General features: G+C 45.2%; 1 long non-coding RNA gene across 4 annotated transcripts in view; it reads left to right on the top strand.

Moving 5' to 3' along the window:
- The window catches only part of LOC116284928 (uncharacterized), a 93,739-nt gene that overhangs the window by 71,073 nt on the left and 6,887 nt on the right, over window positions 1–15,779 (top strand). For 2 of the 4 annotated variants that reach the window (XR_012062624.1, XR_012062626.1), the window contains 2 exons: window positions 92–137; window positions 3,085–3,924. This is a non-coding gene — a long non-coding RNA (uncharacterized lncRNA). Of the gene's footprint in view, window positions 1–91; window positions 138–3,084; window positions 3,925–15,779 lie in introns of those variants that run through there. The other 2 variants (XR_012062625.1, XR_012062627.1) reach the window with 2 other exon arrangements.

Below are 15,779 nucleotides of genomic sequence, written 5' to 3'. Positions count from 1 at the left end.
GGAACAGCAGTACCCTGTTACTTTAATTGGCCTTTGCGCGCTGATGCGTTCGCACACCTTTTCACGTCTGGTATGTGTGTTCCACTTCCAGGTTCCGCCTCCCACTATCCTTTGAACGGTTCTGCCTGGATGAGCAGGTGAGTGTTCATCTTTTTTAACTCAATTTTTAAGAACGTGTTAAATATTTTGGATGTTGGTCGTTTCTGTGTTTTATAGTCGGCGAGGACTTTTTCCCAGTTGGTCACTTGAATTTTCACTCCTTCTCTGGTGTTGACTGTTATGCAGGTTTTGGACGTAGTTTGCATTTGCATTTATATGTTTAAGAAAATGTTCAAAGTCTTCTAAACTTTTCCTAATAGTTTTATGGTTTAAGTTTTCTGCTTTTGCTCTTTTGCCAATTGTCTCAACACTGTTTATTGACTGGTTGTGCCTTTTCCCGACATACTGAAGTATCTGTGTCATGTGAGACATCCTCACGTGACCGTGCGTCTCCTGCTGGACCCTCTGTTTTGTGCTATTGGTCTATTTGCTTTATTTCCAAATGTTGAAGAATTTTTTTCAAATACTTTCATGTTAATAATTTGCCAGTTTAGTTTCACTGTGGTCAAAGAATACACTTTGTAAGATTTCAGTCTTTTTAAATTTATTGAGACTTGTTTTATGACCTAAAACAGTGTAAGGGAAGGTTTTTCTGTAAAGGGCCAGATTGCAAACATTTTAGGGTTTGCAAGCCTGGTAATATCTCTCTTGCATATTCTTTATTGTTTTGTCTAGTTTTATTTATTTTTTGCAGCCCTTTAAAAATATAAAAACCACGTTTAGGTCATGGGCTATACAAACACAGGTCATGGTCTAGACTGCTGGTCTACCTTGGTTGATACTCCATGTGCCCAGGGAAGGCTGTGTGCTCTGCCGTTGCTGGGTAGCACATTCTACCGACGTTGTTTAGGTCAAGTTGGTTTGTAATGTTCAAGTTTTCTGTGTCTGCCATGATTGGTTTTGTTTGCTTGTTTTATCAACTACTGAAAGAGGAGTATTGGAATTTCCTGCTGTACTTATGGATTATGGATTGAACTCTTTCTCCTTTTTGCACTGTCAGTTTTTATTTCCTGCATTTGAAAGTTTCAAAACGTCATCACTTGGCCTCGTGAATAATGATTACACTGAATTGGTTCATGGAATGAATAACTAAAATATAATTGATGTATTTCTTATTGGCAATTCTAGCAGGAACTTCTTTAGATTCTGAGTTGTGAAAAAGCATTCTGTGGTTTGCAATTCTTCCCGAAACCAGGCGTGAGGACGTTTTCATTGGTCCTCAGTTTTCTCATGTGGAAAAATGGGAATAATCAGGCTTATTGGAAAGATTAAATGGGATGATGGGTGTAGAGCTGATTGCGAGCAGATGCTCAGTGTGTTTTGGTGTTAGGGTTAGAGTCCACACTAGGGTTAGCATTCCTTCCTAAGGCGATGGAGGCAGATATGAGAAAGCTTTTGCTAGGATGTGGCTGCAGTTGCCTGGGAAGGATGAGGAACAATCTGGGAGCAACAGCTAGCCAGACTCCAACCACACTACATGGACTGTATTCTGATTTCCACCAACTCTCCAAATATCCTCCATCCCACTCCCTCTGACAACAACAAGAGATGCCACACTCTCCAAAATGTTACATCCTAGGCTGTGTCGTGAATGTGAATAGTTATGAGAATGGCAGTAAAACTAGAGTGTCAGATGGGAGGGACGTGGATGGTGGAATCAACAGACTTGAGCACAATTTCTGATTCAGTGCTTTCTGGGTGTATCAGTTACCTCTTGACATGAGAGTGCTGTGTAACAAATACAAAATCTCAGCAGGTGGGCATTGCTTGTGTGTCTGGGCTGAGCTGGGGGTCAGACGGGCAGCTCTGCTGATCTGGCTGGGTTCGTAATGTGTCTGGGATAGGCAGCGGGGTGGATCTAGGCTGGCTGCCCCTGGGATGCCCACCCAGCTGCACTTGTGTCTCATCTCTAGCAGGCCAGCCTGGGCATGTCCTTGCAGCTGGGGCATAGACACAAGAGAGCATGACCCAGTGTGGGAGCCCGCATCAAACCTCTCCTTCCCACATGCTGACTGACAGCCATTGGCCGAAGCAAGTCACGTGGCCCAAGTCAGGGGTGGAGCACACAGAGGGAGAGCTCTTCACAGATACAGGGCAAAAGTGAAAGTACAGGAAGGAGAGAAGAACTGGCACCATTGACACCACTACCACCCCAAGTCTGTGATTTCTCAGAGCCGCCTTGTTCTGCTGTGACTGGGGGACGTCTTCTACCTTGTAATACTGGTGAGAGGTGAAGATTAGAGAGTGTGTCCAAAGCAGAAAGCATGGCACCTGCCACCAAGGAGATGCCGAGTTAGTGACAGCCCTTCCTTTACTGATGACAATGATTGAGGATGGTAACTGGTCTCACATTCAACACCCAGGGGCCTAACTGCATGTATTCTTCATGTCTAAAGAAAACATTTTGTATTTCTTGCAGTCTGATGCTTGGTCTTTCATTTTTAAGGGTATTTTTAAAGAGCAAATGTTTTTAAGTTTGAGTGTTACCACGTTTTTCATTAGTGCATTTTTCTAACATGTCTGAGAAATCTTTGCCTGCCCCAAGTTTGTGAAGATAAATGTTTTATGTTTTCTTTCAGAAGTTTTATAGTTTTAGCCCCTGCATGTAGATCTTTGGTGGATTTACAATTAATTTTTGTACATGGTGTGAGGTAGGGGTCAGAGTTCATTTTTTTCCCAACCTGACTATCTAGTTGCTCTTTACCAGCCTGAGGAAGTTCCTTTCTTGTTCTTATTGGCTGAGTGTTGAATTGTGTCAAATGTTTTTCCCACATCACATCACACACTGAAATACTAACAAACATGAACTTCAGAATTATAGATTGATAATAGTCAGGAGGACTGTGAGATAGATTGATAATAGTCAGTAGGACTATGACTTGGGAATGGAAGGAGAACACAATCCTTTTGGGGGATTTATCACCTCAATTGCTAGAGATACGTGACAGGCAGCCACATGCAAACTCCTCTTCCTCTCCTGCACAGATCATCATGCTTCCAGCCTCCCTTACAGCGAGCAGAGAGCACATGATCCAGTTTGGGGCCAATGAGCCATAAGAGCAAGTATGCTGTAAGACTGCTGGAAAAGAAGCTTTCTGCCTGGTGAAAAGAGAGAGGTCATTTGTCCATTACCTGCCTTTGGAGGAAGTTATGTGAGGATATGATGCTTAAGGGGACACTTGCCACCTTGTGACTATGCTTGAAAGGTCAGGAGAACTTCAGAGATGCTGAATGTTACTGCGAAACAGCACCATGGGGTGCTGAAGCTAGACTTCTTACTTCTAGAGATAATGTATTTCATTACTATGTGTGCCACATTAGTTGGTATTCTATTACCCATAAACCGTATAAGATCCTCCTCCAACCCCTAAACCCCAGCCCAGCCTTGAATGAACCCTTTCTAGAGCGAAGATTCGTCATCCAGTTTTCTCCACACATGGAAATCGGAGAAGGGGCTGGCTGCGTACGGCGCAGAGTCATGAGGTGGGACCTACAGGGCACAGGGCACAGGGGAGAGGCTGCCAAGCCTGGAAGCCACAAGTGTGGGTTCTCACACTGCCGGCCAGCCCAGCACCTCTAGGCTCCTTCATCCTCTCCGTGTTCTGTGCTCCTTCCTGTGTTAGCGCCTGCCTTCTGCCTGAAATGCCCCCCTCGACCTCCACCTTTTCCTTTGTCTGACTGTTCCCACCTCAGGTCTCAGTTTAAAGATTGCTTCCTTGGGGTTGGGGGTTGGGGTCCTTCCAGAACCTCCCTTCTCTCTCAGCACCCTGAATTTTTCTTCATAGCAATGATCCCAACTGAAATTAAGTATGTGATTTGCTGTAATTTGTCTCCTGCACTGGACTGTAAGCTCCCTGGGGATGGGGATCAGCCCTGCTTGTTGGGGCCCCATGCTCAGCACCTAGGACAGTGCCTGACACATCAGAAGCGTTGAGCACATATCTCTGATTGACTGAATGGCTGATCGATGGGTGGATGGATGGATGGATGGACGGATTGGTGGACCAAATGAATGGCACTCCCACCAACTTGCTGTATGACCTTAGGCAAGTCCCTTCCACTTCCTCAGCTGTAGTTTCTCATCTGCACATAAAGAGTCTGAAGTAGGTGGAATCTAAGAGTCCTTCCACCGCCAACTCTTTGTCAGATTAAGTCCAGATGCTCGGATGTGGCTTTCTTTTTAAAATTGGCCCTTCCTCCATCTAGCCATTTACTTTACCACTGCTGGCGACCCTGCAATTGTCCCAGAAGCGCATTCCATATAAGCACCCCGGGGAGAGCAGCTGGAGCCAGTCACCTCGACTACCCCGAGATGCTGGTGCAGTGGCTTCCAGACGCGGGAAGGCTGCAGTTTTTCGTGGTTTCTCCAAAATGCCAGGTCCCTGGTTCCTTTGTCCTGTGATGGGAAGGCAGGCATTTGGGTGGGTTGGCAGTAGCTGTTGGAGGAGCTGTACCTATATTTGCCTTCATCCCAGCACATCTGTTCCTTATCACACACATGGCAAATAGGGAGTGTCCGCTTTTCAGATGAAAGAGCTGAACCAGCGCCGTTCCCTGCAAGCCCCAGAGTGGGCGTTCACATCCGCGCAGGGGCGCCGCAGGGGCTCAGTCCTGAGCACCTCGTGGTACGTGGGAAGCTGCCCTAGAAACCCGCAGCATCTACATTTGCACCTTAAATTTCCTTATCATAACCCACACTAGACGCAAAGGCTAAGGAAAGTCCTATCCCTTTTACCTTTTCTTGCTCGTCCACGACCCCTCCTCTGGCAGGAATCTTGGAAAGAGGTGACCGTGGGCTGAGCCCCGCTGCGCCAGGAGCAGGACCGGGGCCATTCCATGCTTTGTCTCTAATCCTCTCCACAGTTCCTGGCTGTGCATTCTCACCCCCATTTGACAGATGGAAAAACTGAGGGCCAGAGGCAAGCTCAGACCCGCCCGCATGGCTCTAAGTGGTGGCTCTGAGATTTGAACCCCGATCTGAACCTCTGAGGCTGTACCTGTGCTCCTCCAGGCTGCCTGCCCTATGGGGACCGAAGGCAGGGGCCGGACACGGAATCAGAATGTGGAATCAGAACCAAGCAGCCCAGCTGCCCCCTGGCCCGGCCCGGCCCCGTGGGTGAGGCAGCGATGCTCAGGGAGACAGGCGGGCACTCTGGGCTCCCGGCCGCTCTGCTAACCCTCCGCCTGAAGCCAGTTCTCTGGGATTGTTGTATCTCTCTCTGAAACAAAGATGATGGCATTTTTTTAATAAATGAGAAGAGAATGTTTCAGAGGAAGGGACTGGGAGGAGTGGGGAATGTGTAAATGGGATGCTTAGAGCTTCTGCAACACTTTGGGCTGGGGGCTAAGGCAGTCTGCAAGCTGCCCCCCACCCCCACCCCAGAGCGGTGACAGAGCTCAGCTGCCTGCTACCTGCATCCTTCGTGACCTGTGAGAGAAGTCAGCTCCGAGGTTTGCCTTCTGTTAGTCTTGAATGAGTTACTTGCAGCTGACAGCACTCCTCACTGATTCACAATCCAAGCCACAGACCACCTTTCCCACACACAGCCCCTTCAAAGACTCTCTGGGGGGAAGCTCCAGCTCCTTAGCTCATATTCAGAGCCCCCACCCCACAGACGTCTGAACTTCCCCCCACTCGCCTCCCGCAAGCTACCCGGTGCCCTGTGCCTCCCCCTGCAAAGCCCCATAGCAAATTCCGGCTCATCCATTGTCAAGGGCGCCTCAGCCACTGTCTGTTCTCTAGCCGCATGCCCAAATTAAAAACAAGCAAACAAAAATCAGAGAGAATTAGCCTCCCCGCATTTCCAGCTCAACAAATACCATCAAGTGATGGGAGATGAAAATCCAATAGCCAAGCATTCCATCTGAATCGGGAATCTGCAGCCCAGATTCTCCCGGCTAACACATGCCTCCCAGCACCACATCATTACCCAACCCTGCCATTAGGGAAGGCAAACCCGTACTTACAATCAAAATGAACGTAACGTGGAACCAGGGGGCAGCTCGCTTCCAGGAACAGCAGTGGAGCCCGCCCGTCCCCCCGCCGCCCTGCCAGCCCTGGTTCTGCACTCAGCAGGCGTCCCCTGTGATGCCAGGGACCAAACACCTCCTTCCCCCGCCCCCCCGCCCGGTTCTCCTGCCTCCCGCCGCCCCTCTCCCCCGGGGCTTTCCTCTTCTCTGACGCGGGTCTTTGCCTTCCTGCTGTGATCCACTCGGCCTCTGATGGGGCTGCAGCGGAGAGTCAAGATCACAGGGCTAAAGATTTTATATTTTACAGTGAATGTGCACATTGTTGGGCCCCGTGCAGGGGAAATAGGAAGCAAGCGTTTTCTATTTGGTTTCAAGGAGAGTGAATCAGGCCACCAGCCTGGAGGGCGAACTGGCCACGTGTAGCCTATCCCTCACGACATGTGCATCCGTTGGCCGGCAAGTCCACCTCCAATGATGTCATCTAAGGAAAAATCGGAGATTACACACAAGTGGGTGTATGTGGATGCAAAAATGAACTGTTATTTTTATAGCAAAGCACTGGGAACACCTGAGATTTCAACAACATGGAATTGTTAAATTGGGAAGTGAAAAAAACAAGAAAGAGAAGCAACCATTAAGATGCATCTTTGTGAAAAATAGTTAAAACCGAGAAAAATTAATGATAGTTTCATTCATATACTTGAATGAAATGTGCCAACTGAAATAAGTAATAGAATGAGATACGTCGCTGGCTACAACTTTCATCATCTAAGCACTTGTGTAAGAAGAACGCGGTGTGCCTTTCACTGGATGTAACGGATGACAGACTCTTCCATGCTGCTCGCTACATGCAGGGTGGGTGCTGTCCGAAGATCCCTAATATCTAAGTAACACATCCTAAGTGCATGTGTGCATTCATTCAGCTACCACAGCAACCCTCTAAGGTGTATGTCTTAACATAGCAATTAGTGTTACTTATTTTAATACAGTTACTACTTTAAATGCCATTATTTTATAAACTGAGGCTTCATGTCACAGCTAATCAGTATCAGATCTGGGTTACAAAACCAGAACATCCAGCTCTTTAGCTGAAGGCAGCGAACAAAAATGTTCACATCAAACATGTTAGGGTGATCGTCAGTACAGAACGGGATGAGGGCTTGGAGGACAAGAAGGAATAAGCAAGCAAGCCAAGAAGAGAGGGTCTTGCCCAGTGTGCTAACGCCACCCTCTCCACGAGGCCCAAGGAAGGAAGGGAAGACGGAAGATGTACATGGACACAGGTGTGTAAAGGTGTAGGCTACGCATATATGTGTACAAGGTTTGCAAGTCTGCATATGTATGTATGTTAACTCTAGCGCTTCCCTGCTTCCTAGGAGCAATGTCGTGCCTCGGAACCCCGTATCCCCCACCCGCCCACCTCTTCACCCTGGTCATAGCTGACTTGGTCAGGGCTGAGCACAATCCATAGGAAAAATAATGTACAAGCTAGCCAGCAATCTCTAACCTCAGAAATGCTCAAAAAGGTTATGTGAATCCCTCCCGGTCCAGAGAATTTGAACTTGAAAACATGGAAAGAATCTTCCAGTGATGGCAGAGCCGGAGCATAGACAGGGCGATGTGGATGGTGCTGAGGGGGCCACTGTGGAGCAGTCTAAAGGACAGGGGTGTGCCTTCCACAGATGCTGTGAGGTGGGCTGACGAAGGCCTAGGTTGTGCAGAAAGTGGAAGAATAAAACCTCAGAGAGGCAAATGAAAGGGGCAGAGAAAGAGAGAGAGAGAGAGAAGGAAGGGAGTGAGAGAGACAGAGAGGAATCTCACCACACTGAGCCCTCCCAGGTCCAGGCATTCTGAATCTAAGCCCATTCAATCCTAACAGCAGCCCTCTAAGCAAACAAACCAAACAATGGCAAATACCAAGCGTTATCTGTTTTGTTAACTGTGCAACGCATCATTATTTTGTGAGCCACAGAAATCCGTTGCAAAATAATCTATAAGGTGCCATGAATTATACAATGCTCCCAGATTTCAGAGATGCTAAACAGTGGGGAAATGGGAATAGACAGATTTTGAAGTGTGCAGCTACTCTCCTCTTCCCCTATCCCTGGCAGACATTATTAATCAATCATGACACTGCTTTCTGCCAGGTCCAGGTGTAGTCTCAGCACATCATGCCAGGAAGGACCAATCAGTCTAAGTAGGCATATGAAAGGAGACCAATCTGTGAGCCCTGGTCTGGGGCTCTGGTTTCTTGCATGAGATCATGAGGAAGCCACTCCCACAGTGGGGTGGGGGGCCCTGGGGACAAATCTCTGCTTCCTGTCCTAGAAAAATAAGTCAATGATGTAGGGAGGCCTCCTAGAAAACAATTTGTTGGATACCCCCATTTTATTTATTTATTTATTTTTTTTAACATTTTTTATTGATTTCTAGTCATTTTACAATGTTGTGTCAAATTCCAGTGTAGAGCACAATTTTTCAGTTATACATGAACATATATATATATATATTCATTGTCACATTTTTTTCCTCTGTGAGCTACCATAAGATCTTGTATATATTTCCCTGTGCTATACAGTATAATCTTGTTTATCTATTCTACATTTTGAAATCCCAGTCTATCTCTTCCCATCCCCCGCCCCCTTGGCAACCACAAGTTTGTATTCTATGTCTGTGAGTCTATTTCTGTTTTGTATTTATGCTTTGTTTGTTTGTTTGTTTGTTTAGATTCCACATATGAGCACTCTCATATGGTATTTTTCTTTCTCTTTCTGGCTTACTTCACTTAGAACGACATTCTCCAGGAGCATCCATGTTGCTTCAAATGGCGTTATGTTGTCGGTTTTTATGGCTGAGTAGTATTCCCTTGTATATTTATACATAGTCATCCATTGATGGACATTTAGGCTGTCTCCATGTCTTGGCTATTGTAAATAGTGCTGCTATGAACATTGGGGTGCAGGTGTCATCCTGAAGTAGGGTTCCTTCTGGATATATGCCCAGGAGTGGGATTCCTGAGTCATACGGTAAGTCTATTCCTAGTCTTTGGAGGACTTTCCATACTGTTTTCCACAGTGGCTGCACCAAACTGCATTCCCACCAGCAGTGTAGGAGGGTTCCCCTTTCTCCACAGCCTCTCCAGCATTTGTCATTTGTGGATTTTTGAACGACGGCCATTCTGACTGGTATGAGGTGATACCTCATTGTAGTTTTGATTTGCATTTCTCTGATAATTAGTGATAATGAGCATTTTTTCATGTGCATATTGATCATTTGTATGTCTTCCTTGGAGAATTGCTTGTTTAGGTCTTCTGTCCATTTTTGGATTGGGTTGTTTGTTTTTTTCTTATTAAGTCTTATGAGCTCTTATATATTCTGGAGATCAAGCCTTTGTCGGTTTCATTTGCAAAAATTTTCTCCCATTCTGTAGGTTGTCGTTTTGTTTTACTTATGGTTTCCTTTGCTGTGCAGAAGCTTATAAGTTTCATCAGATCCCATTTGTTTGTTCTTGCTTTTATTTCTATTGCTTGAGTAGGCTGTTCTAGGAGAACATTTTTGAGATGTATGTCAGATAATGTTTTGCCTATATTTTCTTCTAGGAGGTTTATTGTATCTTGTCTTATGTTTAAGTCTTTGATCCATTTTGAGTTGACTTTTGTATATGGTGTAAGGGAGTGTTCTAGCTTCATTGCTTTACATGCTGCTGTCCAGTTTTCCCAACATTATTTGCTGAAGAGACTGTCTTTTTTCCATTGTATATTCTTGCCTCCTTTGTCGAAGATTAGTTGACCAAAAGTTTGTGGGTTCATGTCTGGGCTGTCTATTCTGTTCCATTGGTCTGTATGTCTGTTTTTGTACCAATACCATGCTGTCTTGATGACTGTAGCTCTGTAGTATTGTCTGAAGTCTGGGAGAGTTATTCCTCCAGCCTCTTTCTTTCTCTTCAGTAATGCTTTGGCAATTCTAGGTTTTGATGGTTCCATATAAATTTTATTATGATTTGTTCTAGTTCTGTGAAATATGTCCTGGGTAATTGGATAGGGATTGAATTAAATCTGTAGATTGCCTTGGGCAGTGTGACCATTTTAACAATATTGATTCGTCCAATCCAAGAGCATGGGGTATCTTTCCATTTTGTAAAGTCCTCTTTAATTTCCTTCAGCAGTGGTTTATAGTTTTCTGTGTATAATTCTTTCACCTCCTTAGTTAAATTTATTCCTAGATATTTTATTACTTTGGGTGCTATTTTAAAGGGGATTGTTTCTTTACATTCTTTTTCTGTTGGTTCATCGTTAGTGTAAAGAAATGCAACTGATTTTTGAATGTTAATTTTGTAACCTGCTACCTTGCTGAATTCTTCCATCAGCTCCAGTAGTTTTTGTGTGGACCTTTTAGGGTTTTCTATGTATAGTAACGTGTCGTCAGCATATAGTGACACTTCTACCTCTTCTTTTCCAGTCTGGATCCCTTTTATTTCTCTCTCTTGCCTGACTGCTGTGGCCAGGACTTCCAGGACTATGTTGAATAGGAGTGGTGATAGTGGGCATCCTTGTCTTGTCCCAGATTTTAGTGGGAAGCTTTTGAGTTTTTCACTGTTGAGTACTATGATGGCTGTAGGTTTGTCATATGTAGCTTTTATGATGTTGAGATATGTTCCCTCAGTACCCACTTTGGTGAGAGTTTTTATCATAAATGGGTGTTGAATTTTATCAAATGCTTTTTCTGCATCTATTGAGATGATCTTGTGGTTTTTGTCCTTTCTCTTGTTGATGTGATGTATTACGTTGATTGATTTGCGTATGTTGAACCATCCTTGTGTCCCTGGGATGAACCCCACTTGGTCATGATGTATAATCTTTTTTATGTGCTGTTGGATTCTATTTGCTAATATTTTGGTGAGGTTTTTTGCATCTATATTCATCAGTAATATTGGCCTATAATTCTCTTTTTTGGTAGTGTCTTTGCCTGGTTTTGGTATCAGGGTGGTAGTGGCTTCATAGAATGAGTTTGGGAGTATTCCCTCCTTTTCAATCTTCTGGAAGAGTTTGAGAAGGACTGGTATGAGTTCTTCTTTGTATGTTTGGTAGAATTCCCCAGTGAAGCCATCCAGTCCTGAACTTTTATTTGTAGGAAGGTTTTTTAATTGCTATTTCGATTTCATTTCTAGTGATCGATTTGTTCAAGTGGTCAGTTTCTTTTTGATTCAGTCTTGGTGGACTGTATTTTTCCAGAAACTTGTCCATTTCCTCTAGGTTATCCACTTTGGTTCCGTATAGTTTTTCTCGTATGATATTCTGTATTTCTATGTTATTTGTTGTAATTTCTCCATTTTCCTTTCTTATTTTGCTAATTTGTGCTCTCTTTTTTTTTCTTCTTTGTGAGTTTGGCCAGAGGTTTGTCGATCTTATTTACTTTTTCAAAAAACTGGCTTTTGGTTTGATTGATTTTTTTCTATGGTTTTTTTAATCTCTATTTTATTTCCTCCCTGATCTTTATAATTTCCTTCCTTCTGCTGCCTTTTGGGGTCTTTTGTTCTTCTTTTCTAGTTCCTTCAGCTGGTGGGTTAAATTGTTTATTTGAGATTGTTCTTTTTTGAGGAAGGCCTGTATCACTATAAACTTCCCTCTTAGCACTGCCTTTTCTGTGTCCCATAAATTTTGTGTGGTTGTGCTTTCATTTTCATTTGTCCCCAGGTATTTTTTAATTTCAGCTTTGATTTCCTCATTGACCCATTGGTTTTTTAATAGCATATTGTTTAATCTCTATGCTTTCCTTTTTTTCTCCTTTGTTTCTTTGTTGTTGATTTCTAGTTTCATGGCATTGTGGTCAGTAAAGATGCTTGAGATAATTTCTATCTTCTTAAAATTGTTGAGGTTTCTTTTGTGCCCAAGTACATGATCGATCCTGGAAAATGTTCCATGTGCACTTGAAAAGAGTGTATATCCTATTTTGGGGGGGGTGTAATGCTCTGAAAATATCCTCCAAATCTAATTTTTCTATTGTATTATTTAATTTCTCTGTTGCTTTATTTATTCTCTGTCTGGAAGATCAGTCTAGTGATATTAGTGCAGCATTAAAATCTCCAACTATGACTGTATTCCCATCAATGTCCCCCTTTATCTCTGTTAGGAATTGTTTTATGTATTTAGGTGCTCCTATATTGGGTGCATATATATTAACGAGTGTAATATCCTCATCTTGTATTACTCCTTTAATCATTATAAAATGTCCTTCTTTATCTTTCTTTATGGCCTTTGTTTTAAAGTCTATTTTGTCTGAAATCAGTACTGCTACACCTGCTGGATACCCCCACTCTAAATAGTCCTCCACTTAGTCCGCCTCTTCCCTCCTGAGGAAGGTCTCTCAAATGAGCTCTCACAGGTGACTGTTCAACGTCTTGAGATTGCTTCTCAAATACCATGTAAAGCACAGATAATTTTAGCAAAAACTAATACCGTATTAGCTGTTAGCAACACAAAATCAAGAAGGCGCACACACACACACGCAAACTCGGCCATCCTCAGGCAGGGTCTGTCTTCTCTGAGGTTTTCATTAAGCTCATTTTGTCCTCTGCTAGCAAACAGATACTGGAAGCTGTCTGAGGACTTAGAGAGCCCTTAAAAGACAAGGGTGCTCACCAGAGGCTCTGTCTGCCCCCTGAGGACCCAGCCCCTTACATTGGGGCAGAGCCACGTGGTAGTGCTGGCGGTGGGTGGGAGGGATGCATCACTTCTGGTGTGGGGCTCAGGAGAGGCGGGAGCACCTGTCACTTCCTGTTTGAGGCTCAGGAGAGGCGGGAGAATTGCGTCACTTCCAGTGTGGGGCTCCAGAGTGCTGTTCCATGACCCTCCTGGTGTCCTTTCCCACACCTCGGTGACCGCAGAGGCTTTGTGATGAGGTGGCAGAGCCAAAACTCCCCCACACAAAGGACTGGACCCACCACAGACTCTGTGTAGGTGAGAAATAAGTCTTGGTTGTGCAGAGCCACTGCAATTGGGGGCTACTTGTCACCCAGCACAGCTGGTCTATCTTGACTAATACATGGAGGGGATTCCTTTCTCTTGATGAACCTTTTAGTGACGCAGGGAAATAGCAGCTTGGTTTTCCTCCTGGAAAATGGCCTGGCCTCTCACTGCATGAAGCAGCTTTTAAAAGGAGGCACTCCAGGTGTGAAGGCAGTGGCTTTAGGTGTCTGAAGGTCCAGACTCAAAAATTATACTGTGGTGCTTGTACCACATTCTGTGGGTCAAAGGATGAAACAAAACCCCTCTTTCCCTGTGGGACCCCAGGCATTGTTAACTTTAGGTCTGTATGTAGCCTTGGCCTCCTATGTCCTACTGCCCTGCTCCTGCTTAGCAGAGCCCCTCCCTGGCATTACCTGGACTGGTCACTTTCCACCATGAGAAAGGGCATGTCTGTCGCAAGGCTCTCTTGGTTTTGCCTTCAGTCTGGCTGGTATCCCCCGCCCACTGCCACTATTAACATGCCTCTTAAAATTGTTACTCATGTAGTCTTTGTACCATGATAGGCCAGTTTGGCTATAGATTCCATAAGTTTATTTCTCTTCTTTTTCTTTTATTCTTGGAAAAAAAAACCCAAAACCTTGACCTTGAAAACTCAAAACACTTCACCAGTATTGACAGTTTGTCTCCATCAACCAGTTAGCATTGGGACAGCATTCCCAGGGGAATGCGAAATTGAGTGTATAAAGTGGTTAAACTAAGCCGTGAGCCTGGGAGCCAGCCCTCAGGGGCCTCTTCTCAGCCCTGTGGGTCTGTGTGGTCCTGGGGGACACTCGTCTGTGGTCCCCCACCCCGTTTCCCAGCGGAAGTATAAATAACAACGTCCTTTCCTGCTTGAGGCTTTCCCCTCCCTGAAACTCAAATGTTGGGCTAAAAATATTTGGTCAAATGTGAAAATAAAACCATAGAAGGTCACAACCACACGAGATTCTATCTTCCTCCGTGCGTGCATTGCAGAGTCCCTGGAGCGGTGACTGATGGCCGGAGACCAGGGTTCTAATCCAGCCTGGGCTCCGCACAAGTCACATGACCTCACTGGGTCCCAATTTCGTGTAAGCAGAGAGAAGAATGCTGACCCAGATTAGCGGTTCTCAACCCTGGTGGCACTTAGAGTCATCTGGGAGGATTTTTTAAAATGCTGGTGCCCACACCCTGCCACAGACCCGTTACATCCAAACTCCTGGGTACAGGGCCTGGGTCTTGGACTTTTTAAAAATTCCTTAAGTGATTCCCAGTGTGCAGCGAGGATTAAAGACCTTTGAGTTGGGTTCATGGTTTTAAAACTATTTTCAATCAGAGAGTCACTTCTTTAAACAAAACTTACACTAGAGGCCCTGTGAGTGGAGCAAGTACACATGCAGTGGTTCGGTGGGAGCAGGAGAGAGGCCCGAAGTTCTGCCCACTCAGCCTCTGGTCCCTTCGTCTCCCAGCCCTGGAACCAGCCGTGGGGACCTATGGGATTCTTGGAAGCCCTTCCAAGCCCTGGAACCCAGGAGGGTTGCTAAACACAGGTTAAAAACTGCTGGAGAGTCCGCGACCTCCGAGACTGTTGTTTAAAGAACTAAACTTCTGAATCACGTGAGAACAGTCCACATCTGGAGTGCTATCTGGATCATAAATATCCTCCCTCCCAAATCTACGTGCTTGATGAAACCCAGTTTCCGCCCTGTTTCGTGTCTGGTTGTGGAACCAGGGACCAAACTGGCCAACAGTGAGGACATTCCTCCAGGTGCTGACTCCCCTGGTGCTGTCACCGGCCACTGGGCTGCCCCAGGACCATTTCTCCCAGAGGCCAAGGGGAAGGAGTCCGCAGGGCTCTTAGTCTGCCTGGCGGTGGGGTAGGAATGGCTTCATCAGAAAGAGCCCTGGAACCAAGCAGCTGGCGCTTTGCAGGGGAGTTTGTTTGTGTCACACAGGAAGTGCAGGGAACCCACTTTTCAGACTCGATGGTGATCACTTTTGTCAATATCAGACCCCAATCAGGAAGTCCCAGGTCTACCCCCAAAGTGTTTAAAACAAACTTCCCTTCACTGTACAAGATCAGAAAACACAAAGGTGCCAAATACAGCCCTGAAGGAGCAGGGCCAGAGTCTCTCCTGGGTGAATGTCAAGTAGCACGTGGAGGAGTAAGACATGGAGCCCTTCCTCGGACGACAAGAAAAGTCAGACTGGGGTGACGCTCTTGAGGCATCTGTCCCGCTGGCAACATTTCAGTGGCCATAAAAAAACTCAGTAATCAAGGTTAAACGTATTTTAATACAGCATTTTTTTAAAAAAAATCAAAATAAATACCAACTATTCCATGAAAAATGAAGTATCAGCAGTTTACAAGGAAGATCAGTACTCCTGATTGTTCTCGCTGCCACGGGCGCCGCTGTCAGTAGCACAGCTCAGCTTGGTACTGACAGACCTTTGGAAGGAAGCAGAGAGAGCCCCACTTGGCCCATGACTAGTGGCGATTCCACTGAAAGGGAACCAAAGCCGTGTCACTGTCTTCACCTGCACTGCCACCAGCCATCACTGTCGTCATCACTCAAGAGTTATGACAACTGAGGACTTGCCATAATCTAAACATTTAACCAGTATCATCTGCACTAAATTTTCACAACCTTCCTGAGAAGAAGAAATTTATGACCATTTTACAGATAAAGAAACTGAGGCCTCAAGAGGAAGGCAATTTATCTAAGT

Source organism: Vicugna pacos, chromosome 21 (assembly GCF_048564905.1).
Source record: "Vicugna pacos chromosome 21, VicPac4, whole genome shotgun sequence".
In the NCBI taxonomy this organism is placed as follows: domain Eukaryota; kingdom Metazoa; phylum Chordata; class Mammalia; order Artiodactyla; family Camelidae; genus Vicugna; species Vicugna pacos.
The sequence above is the reverse complement of the archived record's forward strand: the minus strand, read 5'-3'. Positions and strand labels throughout refer to the sequence as shown.